Source organism: Somniosus microcephalus, unplaced genomic scaffold, assembly GCF_052327205.1.
Source record: "Somniosus microcephalus isolate GS21.2 unplaced genomic scaffold, FLI_Smic_1.0 unresolved_chr6, whole genome shotgun sequence".
In the NCBI taxonomy this organism is placed as follows: domain Eukaryota; kingdom Metazoa; phylum Chordata; class Chondrichthyes; order Squaliformes; family Somniosidae; genus Somniosus; species Somniosus microcephalus.
In genome coordinates, this window is record NW_028225184.1 from 18,188,944 (window position 1) to 18,203,373 (window position 14,430).

The window sequence follows — 14,430 nt, forward strand, 5'->3', positions numbered from 1 at the left end:
TTTGGACGGACAAATAAGGCAAGGGAATACACAATGAGTGGTAGGACCCTAGGAAGTACAGAGGGTCAGAGGGACCTTGGTGTACATGTACATAGATCCCTGAAGGCAGCGGAACAGGTAGATAAGGTGGTTAAAAAGGCATATGGGATACTTGCCTTCATTAGCCGAGGCATAGAATATAAGAGCAGGGAGGTTATGATGGAGCTGTACAAAACGCTGGTGAGGCCACAGCTGGAGTACTGTGTGCAGTTCTGGTCGCCTCACTATAGGAAGGATGTGATTGCTTTGGAGAGGGTGCAGAGAAGATTCACCAGGATGTTACCTGGGATGGAGCGCCTCAGCTATGAAGAGAGGCTGGACAGGCTGGGGTTGTTTTCCTTGGAGCAAAGAAGGCTGAGGGGGGACCTGATTGAGGTGTACAAAATGATGAGGGGCATAGATAGGGTAGACAAAGAGGAACTGTTCCCCTTAGTAGGGGGGTCAATAACAAGGGGGCATAGATTCAGGGTAAGGGGCAGGAGATTTAGAGGGGATTTGAGGAGGAACTTTTTCACCCAGAGGGTGGTTGGAATGTGGAACTCAATGCCTGAAAGGGTGGTAGAGGCAGGAACCCTCACAACATTCAAGAAGCATTTGGATGAGCACTTGAAATGCCATTGCATACAAGGCTATGGACCAAATGCTGGAAAATGGGATTAGACTGGACAGGGATGGATGGGCGGCGCAGACACGATGGGCCGAAGGGCCTCTTTCTGTGCTGTAAAACTCTATGACTCTATGGAGTTAACCCAGCCTGTTGGCTCTTCGACTTTCCTGATGACTCCTAGTGTGGTCATTCTGTCCAGTTCATTCCTGAGCCGGTCACGCAGGGGTGCTGGAACTCTTCGTGGAGCATGTACCACTGGCTGAGCATCCTCCTTTAGCTGGATCTTGTAAGTGAATGGTAGAACTCCAAATCCTTTGAACACATCCTGGAAATTATTCACTACAGAATCCACCGAGTCATCTGGTCTGCTTATGGCACAGTTTATACGGTAGACTCTTTTGACCAGTTCTAAGTCCTCACAAGCTTTGTCACCCAGTAGTGAATCAAGCCTTTCAGCCACAACAGAAAACATGAGATGATGCACTTTGTCTTTGACTGTCACTTTAAGTCTGCATACACCTAAGCTATCTATTTTCAGTCCATTATAGTCCTTCAGTAGTACTGACTTTTTCTGTATTTTGGGCTTTTCTTTCATATTGTAAATGTCATCATACTGATTAAGTTTGCTTTTGCCCCAGTGTCTAGTTTCAAGGTAACTAATGCTCCATTTACCTGCAGTGGGATCATCCATTTGTCCTCTTTTACTGCATTAACTTTATGTTCAGCATTGTCCATTTCTGAGGGCTGCACATTTTCTGTATCCTTTTTGATGTTGTCACATGACACCATTCCTACAAAAATTGTCTCACTTAAATCAGTGTCCTGAATTACATTAACTCGTTGCCCTTTCTTAGTTTGTACTTTTCAAAAGCATTGTTTGGCAAAGTGATTCTTTCCATTACACTTTGTGCACATTTTTCCAAACGCTGGGCATTGTCTTAACTGGTGTTTGTAGCCACAGCGTTTACAATTAAAAATTTCATCCTCCGATTGCTTTTCACTTCTGTTCTGCCCATGTTTCTTCCCCTTATAGGACACAGCACTGACAGCAGCATTATCACTCATTACAATCGCATCATTATTGATTTCACTGAAAGTCTTCGCGTGCTTTCGAGCTAGCTCGCTGGCTTGGCATATTTTCACCGCATTTTCCAAATTTTCTCTCAACAGACGTTCCCTGACTTTTTTATCATGAATACCAAACACAATCTGGTCACGAATCATGGATGCTTTGAGCTCAGAGAAATTACATGTCTGTGCTTTCAGTTTCAGATCAGTTATAAAGCTATCAAAAGTCTCATTTTGTTGCTGTGTCTGAGAACGGAAGATGTATCTATCATAGGTCTCATTCTTTTTGGGAGAGCAATGTGCATCAAATGTTTTTAGCACATCTTCTAATTTTTCTCTGTTCTCCTCTGGATTAAATACAAATGTATTAAATACCTCTACCACCTGTGGGCCTGCAGCCCTAAGCAGCAATGCTGTCTTCCTTGTGTCTGGCTTCGTACCGAATCTGATGGCTGCAATGTCGAGTTCGAATTGTTGTTTAAAAGTCTGCCAATTGTAGTCGAAAGTTCCTGTGAGTTTCAAACGCTCTGGTGGCTTCAAATTCTCCATTTCGCTTTTCACAATTTTCAGCAGATCTTCACCACCCTGGTACCACCTTATGTTCATTAATAAATAGACATTCTTATTAAGAACACAGCTAGCTTTTGCTAGTTACTTTATTGAGCACATGTGGACTAGGTACAGTATCTGTAGAGGCTTCCATCTTGACTGCTGCCTTGTGGGTAGCCTAGTGCCTCATGGGTAATGTAGTCTTAATATACATACAGCTGGGTAGTGTAGTCTTATACATACAGCTCTATACAGCTCTACGGCTCCACCTAGTGTCCACTATAGAATGACATGTTATTGATCATTACAATAATTCGAAAAGGATTAAGAGTGTTATAAAAACAAGCCTGAAGGCTTTGTGTCTTAATGCGAGGAGCGTTCTTAATAAGGTGGATGATTTAGCTGTGCAAATAGATGTAAATGGATATGATGTAATTGGAATTACAGAGACATGGCTCCGGGGGACAAAGGCTGGAAATGCAACATCTAGGGGTATTCAATATTCAGGAAGGATAGGCAAAAATCAAAAGTAGGTGGGGTAGCATTGCTGGTTAAAGAGCAGTATAACACAATAGTAAGGAAGGATGTTAGCTCTGATGATGTGGAATCTGTATGGGTAGAGCTGAGAAGCACCAAGGGGCAGAAAACGCTAGTGGGAGATGCATACAGACCTCCAAACAGTAATGCTGAGTTTGGGGATGGTATTAAATGGGAAATTAGAGATCCGTACAATAAGGGCAAAGCAGTTATCATGGGTGACTTTAATGTACATATAGATTGGGCTAACCAAATAAGTAACAATACTGTGGAGGAGGAATTTCTAGAGTATTGATGGCTCCCGGGACCAATATGTCACGGAACCAACTGGAGATCAGGCCATCTTTGACTGGAATTTATGCAATGAGAAAGGATTAATTAGCAATGTTTTTGTGTGAAGCCCCTTGGGTCGGAGAGATCATAACATGAAATAATTCGTCATTAAGATGGAGAGTGAAGTAGTTGAATCAGAGACTAGGGTCCTGAATTTAAATAAAGGAATGTACGATGGTATGAGGCCCAAGTTGGCTAGGATGGATTGGGTAACGTTACATAAAGGGTTGACGGTCGATTGGCAATGGCAATCATTTAAAGATCGCATGGATAAACTACAGAATTTCTTCATCCCTGTTTGGCATGAAAATAGAACAAAAATGTGACTCAACCGTGCCTAACAAGGGAAATTAGGGATAGCATAACATCCAAGTAGAGGACATATAAATTGGACAGAAAAGCAGCAGAATCGAGGATTGGGAAGAGTTAGGGATTCAGCAAAGGAGGACAATGGGATTAATTAAGAGGGGGGAAATGAAATATGAGACTAAGCTTGCAGGGAACAGAAAAACTGACTGTAAAAGCTTCTATATATATGTGGAGGGTAAAAGATTGGTGAAGTCAAGCGTAGGTCCCTTGCAGTCAGAATTAGGAGACTTTATAAAGGGGAACAAAGAAATGGCAGGCCAATTAAATACATACTTTGGATCTGTCTTCACAAAGGAGGACACAAATAACCTTCCAGAGATTTCGGGGAACATCGGGTCTAATTAGAGGGAGGAATTGAATGAAATCATTATTTGTAGGGAAATGGTGTTAGGGAAATTCACGGGATTGAAGGCCGATAAATCCCCAGGGCCTGACAATCTACATCCTAGGGTACTTAAGGAATTGGCCCAGAAATGGTAGATGCATTGCTGGTCATCTTCCAGAATTCGATAGACTCTAGAATAGTACCCATGGATTGGAGGGTAGCTAATGTTACCCCACTATTCAAAAAAGGTGGTCAAGAGAAAAGGGGTAATTATAGACCGGTATGCCTCACATTGGTATTGGGGTAAATGCTAGAGCCATTATAAAAGATGTAATAGCAGAGCACTTGGAAAACAGTGACAAGATCGGACAAAGTCAACATGGATTTACAAAAGGTAAAGCATGCTTGACTAATCTACTGGAATTTTTTGATGATGTAACTGGTAGAATAGATAAGGGAGAACCAGTGGATGTGGTGTATTTGGACTTTCAGAAGACATTCGATAAGATCCCGCATAAGAGATTGGACTGTAAAGTTAAAGCACATGGGATTGGGGGTAAGGTACTGACTTGGATAGATTACTGGTTGGCAGATAGGAAGCAAATAATTGGAATAAAAGTGTCTTTTTCCGAGTGGCAGGCAGTGACTAGTGGGGTACCGCAGGGATCAGTGCTAGGACCACAGATATTCACAATATATATTATTGATCTAGGCGGAGGAACTAGATGTTATATCTCCAAATGTGCAGATGACACACAGCTGGGTGGATGTGTATGTGGTGAGGAGGATGCCGAGAAACTCCAGGATGATTTGGACAGGTTGGGTGATTGGGCAGATGCAAGGCAGATGCAGTATAATGTGGATAAATGCGAGGTTATCCACTTTGTTGGCAAAAACAGGAAGACAGATTAATATCTGAATGGCAATAGATTGCGAAAAGGGGAAGTGCAACGAGACCTGGGCGCCCTTGTGCACCAGTTGCTGACGGTAAGCATGCAGGTGCAGCAGGCGGTTAAGAAGGCAAATGGAATGTTGACCTTCGTAGCGAGAGGATTTGAGTACAGGAGCAAGGATGTCTTGTTGCAGCTGTACAGGGCCTTGTTGAGACCACACCTTGAGTATTGTGTGCAGTTTTGGTCGCCTTATCCGAGGAAGGATGTTCTTGCCATGCAGTGGGTGCAGCGAAGGTTCACCAGACGGATACCTGGGATGGCAGGAATGATGTATGAAGAGAGATTGAGTCGACTAGGCTTATATTCGCTGGAGTTTAGAAGAATGAGAGGGGATCTCATTGAAACCTATAACATTCTAACAGGACTAGACACACTAGATGAAGGAAGGATGTTCACGATGGCGGGGGAGTCCAGCACCAGGGGTCACACACTAAGGATAAGGGGTAAGCCATTTCCGACTGAGATGAGGAGGAATTTCTTCACCCAGAGAGCGGTGAACCTGTGGAACTCTCTACCACAGAAGGCAGTTGAGGCCAATTCATTAAATATATTCAAGAAGGATTGGATATATTTCCTAAGGCTAAAGGGATCAAGGGATATGGGGAGAAGGCAGGGACAGGGTACTGAATTTGGATGATCAGCCATGATCTCATTAAATGGCGGATTGGGCTCGAGGGGCCGAATGGCCGACTCCTGCTCCTAACTTCTTTGTTTCTATGTTTCTAATACCCTTTGCTTCCTGACACTGAGCCAATTATGGATCCAATTTGACACTCTCTATTTACATTTTTGATGAGCCTGCAATGTGGGACCTCGACAAAAGCCTTGCTTAAATCCATGTCGATTACATCAAACGCACTGCCCTCATCGACCTTCCATGTTACCTCATGAAAGAATTCAATCAAGTAAGTCAGACACGGCCTTCCCTTCACAACACCATGCTGACTGTTCTTGATTACCTACACGTGTACAGGTCAAACCAATTTTAAAATGCTCATGAACTTTTACAGTATTTGTTGTATCCGTGTGTTAATGGAGACACGGAATGCAGGAATTGGTTTAACAGGTGTTTACTGGACAAAGTCTGGAGGTGAACTAACAGATACAAGACACTATACAGGCTTATATACCCGAGTGGCCACTACCGGCATTACAGTACACAGGGGCTCTTAAAGGCACATACACCACAGTATTTAATACATTATCAGTTCTGTATTGTCCTGTAAAAATAATTCAAAAACACAACTATTTCATTTACATAAATTATCAAGGACAGGGGCCATTGGCGAGCGGGGTACGAAGCGGAACATTTGTCCATATATTTCATGGAAAGTGGAGGACTGGGTTCCAGGAAATAGGAGACTGGGGAAGTACAGTCTAGTGGTGGTGAAGGGGGCAGAGGGGGTCTGATGGCTGAGGCACAGATCTCAGTTGAACAGCATGCTGAGGTTGTGTACAGTCAGATTAAAACTGAGCCAGCAGCCACGGGAGAGAAGGGAGTCCGGGGCTGATTATGGAGAGTTCCTCCAGGCCCAGAAAATGATGGGATGGGATGGGTCTATGCATTTGTCAATGGGAGGAAATTCTGGATCGTCTGCGATTGAACGTTACTCACAGTCTGGGAGCACAGCCGTGGCGCAGTGGTAATGGGGCAGGCAAAACAACAACAACAACCTACATTTATATAGGGCCTTTAATGGAGCTAAACGGTGTCATAGACAATCCACTGGGAGTTGATCGTGTCCACACATCATGTCACCGAGTGGCAGTGTACAGTTTCGAAAGAGCAGGGACTGAGGGTATATCCTCATGAAATTCCACAGAAGATCAGGTGAGTGCTGGAGGATGAGCAACTGTTGGAGGTGCATTGAACAGTATGGCGATTCTACAATCCCAATATCCATCCCCTCTTGGTAAACTCCGCCACATTACCAGCTTATCCAGACCCGCAATCTCCCCGACCATTGCTCCTCCATCTCTTAGCAGTCGTACTCCCATTGTGGCTAATTTTCTACTGTGTATATACTTCATAGAATGGTTTGTCAGTGCCATTTATGTTGCTCATTCCTCCCCTGTTGTACCTTAAAGGTTATAACCTCCCTTTAATCCGCCCATGAAAAGAAAGTTTTCATAGCAGAACCCATCAATGCCAAGTGTTGGCCTTTCCTATGCTCTCTCACATGTTTCACAATTATACATTTATTATATATCACAGAATCATAGAATGATACCACACAGAGCAAGTTATTATCTTAATGGCAAGAAACTGGAAAGTACTGAAGTACAAAGGGATCTGGGGGTCCTGGTGCACGAAACTCAAAAGGTTAGTATGCAGGTGCAGCAAGTGATTAAGAAGGCCAATGGAATGTTGGCTTTCATTGCTAGGGGGATAGAATATAAAAACAGGGAGGTATTGCTTCAGTTGTACAAGGTCTTGGTGAGACCGCACCTGGAATACTGCGTACAGTTTTGGTGTCCATACTTAAGAAAAGGACATACTTGCTCTCGAGTCAGTACAAAGAAGGTTCACTCGGTTAATCCCGGGGATGAGGGGATGGACATATGAGGAGAGGTTGAGTAGATTGGGACTCTACTCATTGGAGTTCAGAAGAATGAGAGGCGATCTTATTGAAACATATAAGATTGTGAAGGGGTTTGATTGGGTGGATGCGTGGAGGATGTTCCCGATGATGGGTGAAACTAGAACCAGGGGGCATAGTCTTAGAATAAGGGGCTGCTCTTTCAAAACTGAGATGAGGAGGAACTACTTCACTCAGAGGGTGGTTGGTCCATGGAAGATGCTGCCCCAAAAAGCTGTAGAATCTACATCATTACATAAATTTAAAACAGAAATAGACAGTTTCCTAGAAGTAAAGGGAATTAAGGGTTACGGGGAGCGGGCAGGAATTTGGACATGAGTCTAGGTTCGGATCGGTCATGGACCTATGGGTAGCGGAGCGGGCCCAGGGGCCGTGTAGCCTGATCCTGCTCCTATTTCGTGTGTCTAATTCTGTTAGATTCAGGAGATGGTTCTGTGATAGTAGATTGGCGGTTAGGATCAGATCAGCCATGATCTTATTGAATGGCGGAGCAGGCTCGAGGGGCCGATTGGCCTACTCCTGCTCCTATTTCTTATGTTCTTAGAAGGTGCTAATTCGGCTCATCCTGTCTATGCCTTAAGCACAAGTCTATATTAATTCACCTAATAAATAGCTACTGTATAAAGACAACTCTTTACTTTGTTAATCTATGTCTTTCCACAGTTCCAGTGCCAAGTTACAGTCTGCAGCTAACATCATTACCCTGTTCCCTTTCATCCATCCAAGAATCTACTCACATCCTGTGTTTGTACCAAAAAAGGATATTAATGGATTTTAAATCAGCTGTGAGTTTCATCATTTGTAATCTGTGCTACTTCAATATTACTTACCTCAATAAAGAATCTAATAAATAGGTCAACTCCTTGCTGCTCGAGTTCACATGATTAAGAGGGCAATAGAGTGAGGAAGCTCAATGTCCTTTCGAGGTTCCATGTAATAATGAGCAACGTTTATTTTCTAAACAGATCGATAATCCAGTCAGCTTGTTAATGTCGGTACTGTTCTCATAGTTCTGTGGATGTGGCTGACGCCGATCCCTAGTTTCCTGGGAATGGGCTGTTGACCATTGGCCTCGGACCATTGCCGTTCCTGTACGGATGGTGCTCACAGGATCCCGCAAGGTCGGGAATTCATAATCATAATCATAATCATCTTTATTGTCATTGTTAATGCACAAGTGCAGTACAACAAAATGTAGGCTTGCGGCTTCCGAGAGTGTACATTTAGGTTAAGACATTTAAACATTCAACATTCATTTGGCTTGTAATACATTAACATAAACATAATAAAGTGCATTGACAGATGTGCAGGCATTCGAGTTTATTTGTGGAGTTCAGTAGGATGACAGCCCTGGGAAAGAAGCTGTTCCTAAATCTGGTCGTTCGGGTGCGAATGCATCTGTAGCGTCTCCCAAACGACAGGGGGGCGAACAGACTGTGGCTGGGGTGGGTAGGGTCTTTGATGATGGTCCGTGACCTCTGTAAACAGCGTTTCTGGTATATGTGCTCGGTAGCCGGGTGCCGGTAAGGCATTGGGCAGTTTTGACTACCCGCTGCAGGGCTTTCCGGTCATAGGAGCTACAGCTGCCATACCATACTGTGATACAGTTCGTCAAGATGCTCTCTATTGTGCAGTGGTAACAGTTAGAGAGGATCAGGGGTGACAGGTTACATCCCTTCAGCCTCCTTAGGAAATATAGGGGCTGCTGGGCCTTCTTCACCAGAGAGGAGGTATTGAGGGACCAGGAGAGGTCTTCCGTGATGTGGACTCCGAGGAACTTAAAGCTGTCCACCCTTTCCACCACAGCCCCATGGATGTGGATGGGGGTGTGACTTCCGCCTTTCGACTTCCTGAAGTCCGCAATGATTTCTTTGGTTTTCTTGATGTTAAGGGCCAGGTTGTTATCGGCGCACCACTTCACGAGATGCTGGACCTCCTCTCTGTAGGCTGACTGATCGTTGTTGGTGCATCAGTGAGGGTGACGGGACGACCGTGTGCATGTTCAGGTCAGGACGGTTGGCGAGTTGGAGATAAATGTGCGACCACGACATTGCTGCTCTTGTCGTTCTCGGTGAAGTGGGGGGCAGGGGTTGGAGCCGCGGGCCAATAACTTTGGTCCAGTTACTGCAGAACTTCCTGTAGACCGGAGTTACAGCAGTCACAGGGCACATGTGCAGCAGGCGATGCAGCAAACAGGCCGACACTCACCCCTGGAACTCATGTAATATTCCACAATTCCAGCGGTTTAGTTTATTGAAATAAGTTGCATAAAACACGACAAGTTTAGACACGCTTGACCTTAATTTGTTTGTTTAAAGGACTGTAACAAATTCCACTCCCACAGCACATTAGCTGCATCCCGGGAGATTCCCTTTTTGGTACAAATAACGGCGGCTCTGGGTGAATATTGTCCGTGTCACTGCCACAAACGGGACTGCCCACTTGCCATTGCTCCCTGCTCCCAGAAAATGGAAATACCAGTCATCCTGCAGATAGTCTTCAGCTACTATCACGTCCTTGCGTTCTTTGGACTTCCTGGTGAGATTTCAAACCAGATGTGTTGTTTTCTGTTTGACTGCCGGGTTGTTCTTTTTGTCTGCCTGATATTGTAACGTGGGTTCTTTTCTCCTCTGGTGCAGTTCATGATTCCTTTTATTATTCTAATAAGGAGAGTGGCTCCATTGATCATATTTATGGTTTATGATGTCCTTTTTGCATCTATATTATGTTCTGAGCTCCGAGGGAATCATTTTATTCTGAATATATTCCTCCTGATTCAGGACCCCGCAGAATGGAATGGAAAGACCCTAGGCAAGACGGAGGGTCAGAGGGATCTGGGTGTACAAGTACACAGATCCCTGAAGGTGGCGGAACAGGTGGATAAGGTGGGAAAAAAGGCATATGGGATACTTGCCTTTATTAGCCGAGGCATAGAATATAAGAGCAAGGAGGTTATGATGGAGCTGTATAAAACACTGGTTAGGCTTGAATATTGTGTGCAGTTCTGGTCGCCACACTACAGGAAGGATGCGATAGCTTTGGAGAGGGTGCAGAGGAGATTCACCAGGATGTTACCAGGGCTGGAGCGCATCAGCTATGAAGAGAGACTGGGCAGATTGGGTTTGTTTTCCTTGGAGCAGAGGAGGCTGAGGGGGGACATGATTGAGGTGTACAAAATTATGAGGGGCATAGATAGGATGGACACTAAGAAGCTTTTTCCCTTAGTAGAAGGGTCAATAACTAGGGGGCATAGATTCAAGGTAAAAGGCGGGAGGTTTAGAGGGGATTTGAGAAAGAACTTTTTCACCCAGAGGGTGGTTGGAATCTGGAACTCACTGCCTGAAAGGGTTGTGGAGGCTGGAACCCTCACAATATTCAAGAAGCATTTGGATGAGCACTTGAAATGCCATAGCATACAAGGCTATGGACCAAATGCTGGACTATGGGATTAGATTAGACAGGGCGTGATGGCCGGCGCGGACACGATGGGCCTCTATCCGTGCTGTATAACTCTATGACTCTATGAACTTTAGATTCACTTATTTACTGTTCCGAAACCCATGAGTTCTTGTCCAATCATCTCTTTGCAGAGAGAGAGGAACCACGGACAGCATGGAAGGAAGTGCACCCTCTTATCTACACTGGGGTCTTCACACACACCCTGCTGTGATAAATAGCCTGCCTGGCATCGCTCTGTGTCTCTCACTAGTGTGTTTAAAAGCTTCTGTATTATATCATTCTGCATAATGTCAATTAGCTATCTCTGTTGAATAATCTATACATGCTTACCCTTACACACTCCATGTTCTAATGGCCCCGTGTGTGAAATGAGCCGACTGACTCCACCTTCAATCTTGTATTTACTGAGTCCTAATGACCTGATTGACAAACTGTTAGCAACAAGCACGTATTATTGACATTCTCAGATTCATCCATAAATATTAACCTAATTTCTTACTGTCAATGTTAAATCGAGATATAAAGGCTCAGATTTACCATTGAATATTTCTCAGCATGTGTCAGTGTTTCGTCGTGCTCAACCTATCCCATACTGACCCATTTACCCCATCTATTCCCATTCTCCCCATCCTGCCCCATCCTGTCGCATTCTCCCCATCCTGCCCCATTCTCCACATCCTGTCCCATTCTCCACATCCTATCCCATTCTCCCCATCCTATCCCATTCTCCCCATCCTATCCCATTCTCCCCATTCTGTCCCATTCTCCACATCCTATCCCATTCTCCCCATCCTATCCCATTCTCCCCATCCTGCCCCATTCTCCCCATCCTGTCCCATTCTCCCCATCCTGTCCCATTCTCCCCATCCTGCCCCATTCTCCCCATCCTATCCCATTCTCCCCATCCTGCCCCATTCTCCTCACCCTGTCCCTAGCCCCATCCTATCCCATTCTCCCCATCCTGTCCCATTCTCCACATCCTATCCCATTCTGCCCATCCTATCCCATTCTCCCCATCCTGCCCCATTCTCCTCACCCTGACCCTAGCCCCCATCCTGTCCCATTCTCCCCATCCTGTCCCATTCTCCCCATCCTGCCCCATTCTCCCCATCCTATCCCATTCTCCCCATCCTGCCCCATTCTCCTCACCCTGTCCCTAGCCCCATTCTGTCCCATTCTCCCCATCCTATCCCATTCTCCCCATCCTGTCCCATTCTCCCCATCCTGTCCCATTCTCCCCATCCTATCCCATTCTCCCCATCCTGTCCCATTCTCCTCACCCTGTCCCATTCTCCACATCCTGTCCCATTCTCCTCACCCTGTCCCTAGCCCCCATCCTGTCCCATTCTCCCCATCCTGTCCCATTCTCCCCATCCTGTCCCATTCTCCTCACCCTGTCCCATTCTCCCCATCCTGTCCCATTCTCCCCATCCTGCCCCATTCTCCCCATCCTGTCCCATTCTCCCCATCCTATCCCATTCTCCCCATCCTGTCCCATTCTCCCCATCCTGCTCCATTCACCCCGGCCCTGTCCCATTAACCCCATCATGCCACAACCTGCTCCACTCTGCCCACGCTGTCGATTCTGTCACATCCTGTACCAGGTGATGCACAAATATCAACATCTTAAACTGATCCCCATTTGCAAACATTAGTTACTGCTTCACAGATGGAGTATTACTCCTTCAACCACGCTGCCCTGTTACTAATCGAGTTCTCAATTCATTGCAGCATTTTGTTATCTATCCTATTAAAGTGTAACCTTGCTCCTGATTTTTGCCATCTTTCTCTTTCCTCTACAGCGAATTTACTGACGATCGTCATTCTCTTCAGAGGCAACTGTGGTCTTTCTAAAGGTGTCACTCTCTACCTATTGGCCATGACCACAGCGGATCTGCTGGTTATCGTTTCTAATGTAATGGTCGGTTATATTCTGTGTTACTATTTCCCAGGTTCATTCCTGCACTACACAGCCGTGCGTTCCTTGAACGAGGTTATCAACTATGTGTCCATTGACTGCTCTGTCTGGTTCACGGTCGCTTTCACTTTTGATCGATTTGTGGCCATTTGTTGGCAGAAGCTGAAACCTAATTATTGCACTGAGAAAGCGGCGGCGGTGGTTATATGCACCTTGTGCGTTGTGTTCTGTTTAAAAAACCTCCCCTTGTACTTCGCCTTTCAGCCAGTCTCTATAATTGATGACACAGAGTGGGGAGCTGGCTTCAAACCCAGCTACCACGAGCAACCTGGCTGGCTGGCGTTTGACTGGCTCGACACAATCCTCTGCCCACTGCTGCCGTATTTTCTGATTTTATTCTTCAATGCTCTGACCATAAGGCATGTTTTGCTGGCCAATGCAATCCGTCGTGCACTTCGGGGGAAGTGCTCGAGTGGTAATGACAGTGATCTAGAGACCCAGACCCGAAGAAAATCCATCATTTTACTCTTCACCATTTCTGGCAGTTTCATCGTGTTGTGGATGCCTTATGTTACGTTTTTCCTGGTTTCCCGGATCATATTGAAGCATTACGACCCTAGAGATTACAACGACCCTTTCTTTATCGCTGATCACACTGGTGAAATGTTTCAACTGCTTAGCTCCTGTACAAACACATGTATTTATGCGCTGGCTCAGACTAAATTCAGAAAAGAGTTGCTTAAGGTGGTAAAATATCCATTTACTCTAATTGCTAAGTTGATCAAATAAGAAAGGACACTTTCTGCTGTCAGTGTTGAAATGGACTTCCAGGGTGTCGCGTCACTCCTGCACTCATCTCTCACTTGGAGCCAGATGGATGATGAGGCACCACCCTCTGTGAGTGCCACTGGTTTATAGAGTCAATGCGGCACAGACGGAGGCCATTCGGCCCTTCGAGTCCATGTCGGCTCTCTGTAAAGATACCCAGTCAGTCCCATTCCCCCGCTCTATCCCCGTAGCCCTGTAAGATTATTCCCCTCGGGTGACTTTCCAATCTCCCTTTGACAATAGTGATTGTCTCCGCTTCCACCACTTCTGTGGGCAGCGAGTTCCAGGTCCTCACCACTCGCTGGGTAAATATGTTTTTCCTCACTATCTCATGCACAGAATCTGAAATCTGTGTACCCTAGCCCTTAAACCATCAACTAGTGGGTACAGCCTTTCCTTGTCCAGCCTATCCGAACCTGGCATAATCTTGTAAACCTCAATCTAATCAACCCACAACGTCCTTTGCTATAAAGAAAGGAACTCCAGCTGCTCCAACCTGTCCTTGTAGCTCAGATCACCCATCCCCGGAACCAATCTCGTCAATCTGCTCTGCGCCCTCTCAATGGCCTTCACATCCTTCCTAAATTGTGGTGACCAGAACTGGATGTTGTGGACTAACCAGAGCTTTATAAAAGGTTCAGCATAACTTCGCTACTTGTGAAATCAATTACTCTGTTTATGAAGCCCAAGATCCCATGTGCTCTGTTAACTACTCTCTCAATATGTCCTGCCACCATCAGGGACCTAGGCACATGTCCCTCTGTCCCTGCACACTCTTTGAAACTGACCATTCAGTGTATATTGCCTCTCCCTGTTCCTTCTGTGAAAATGCATCACCTCACACT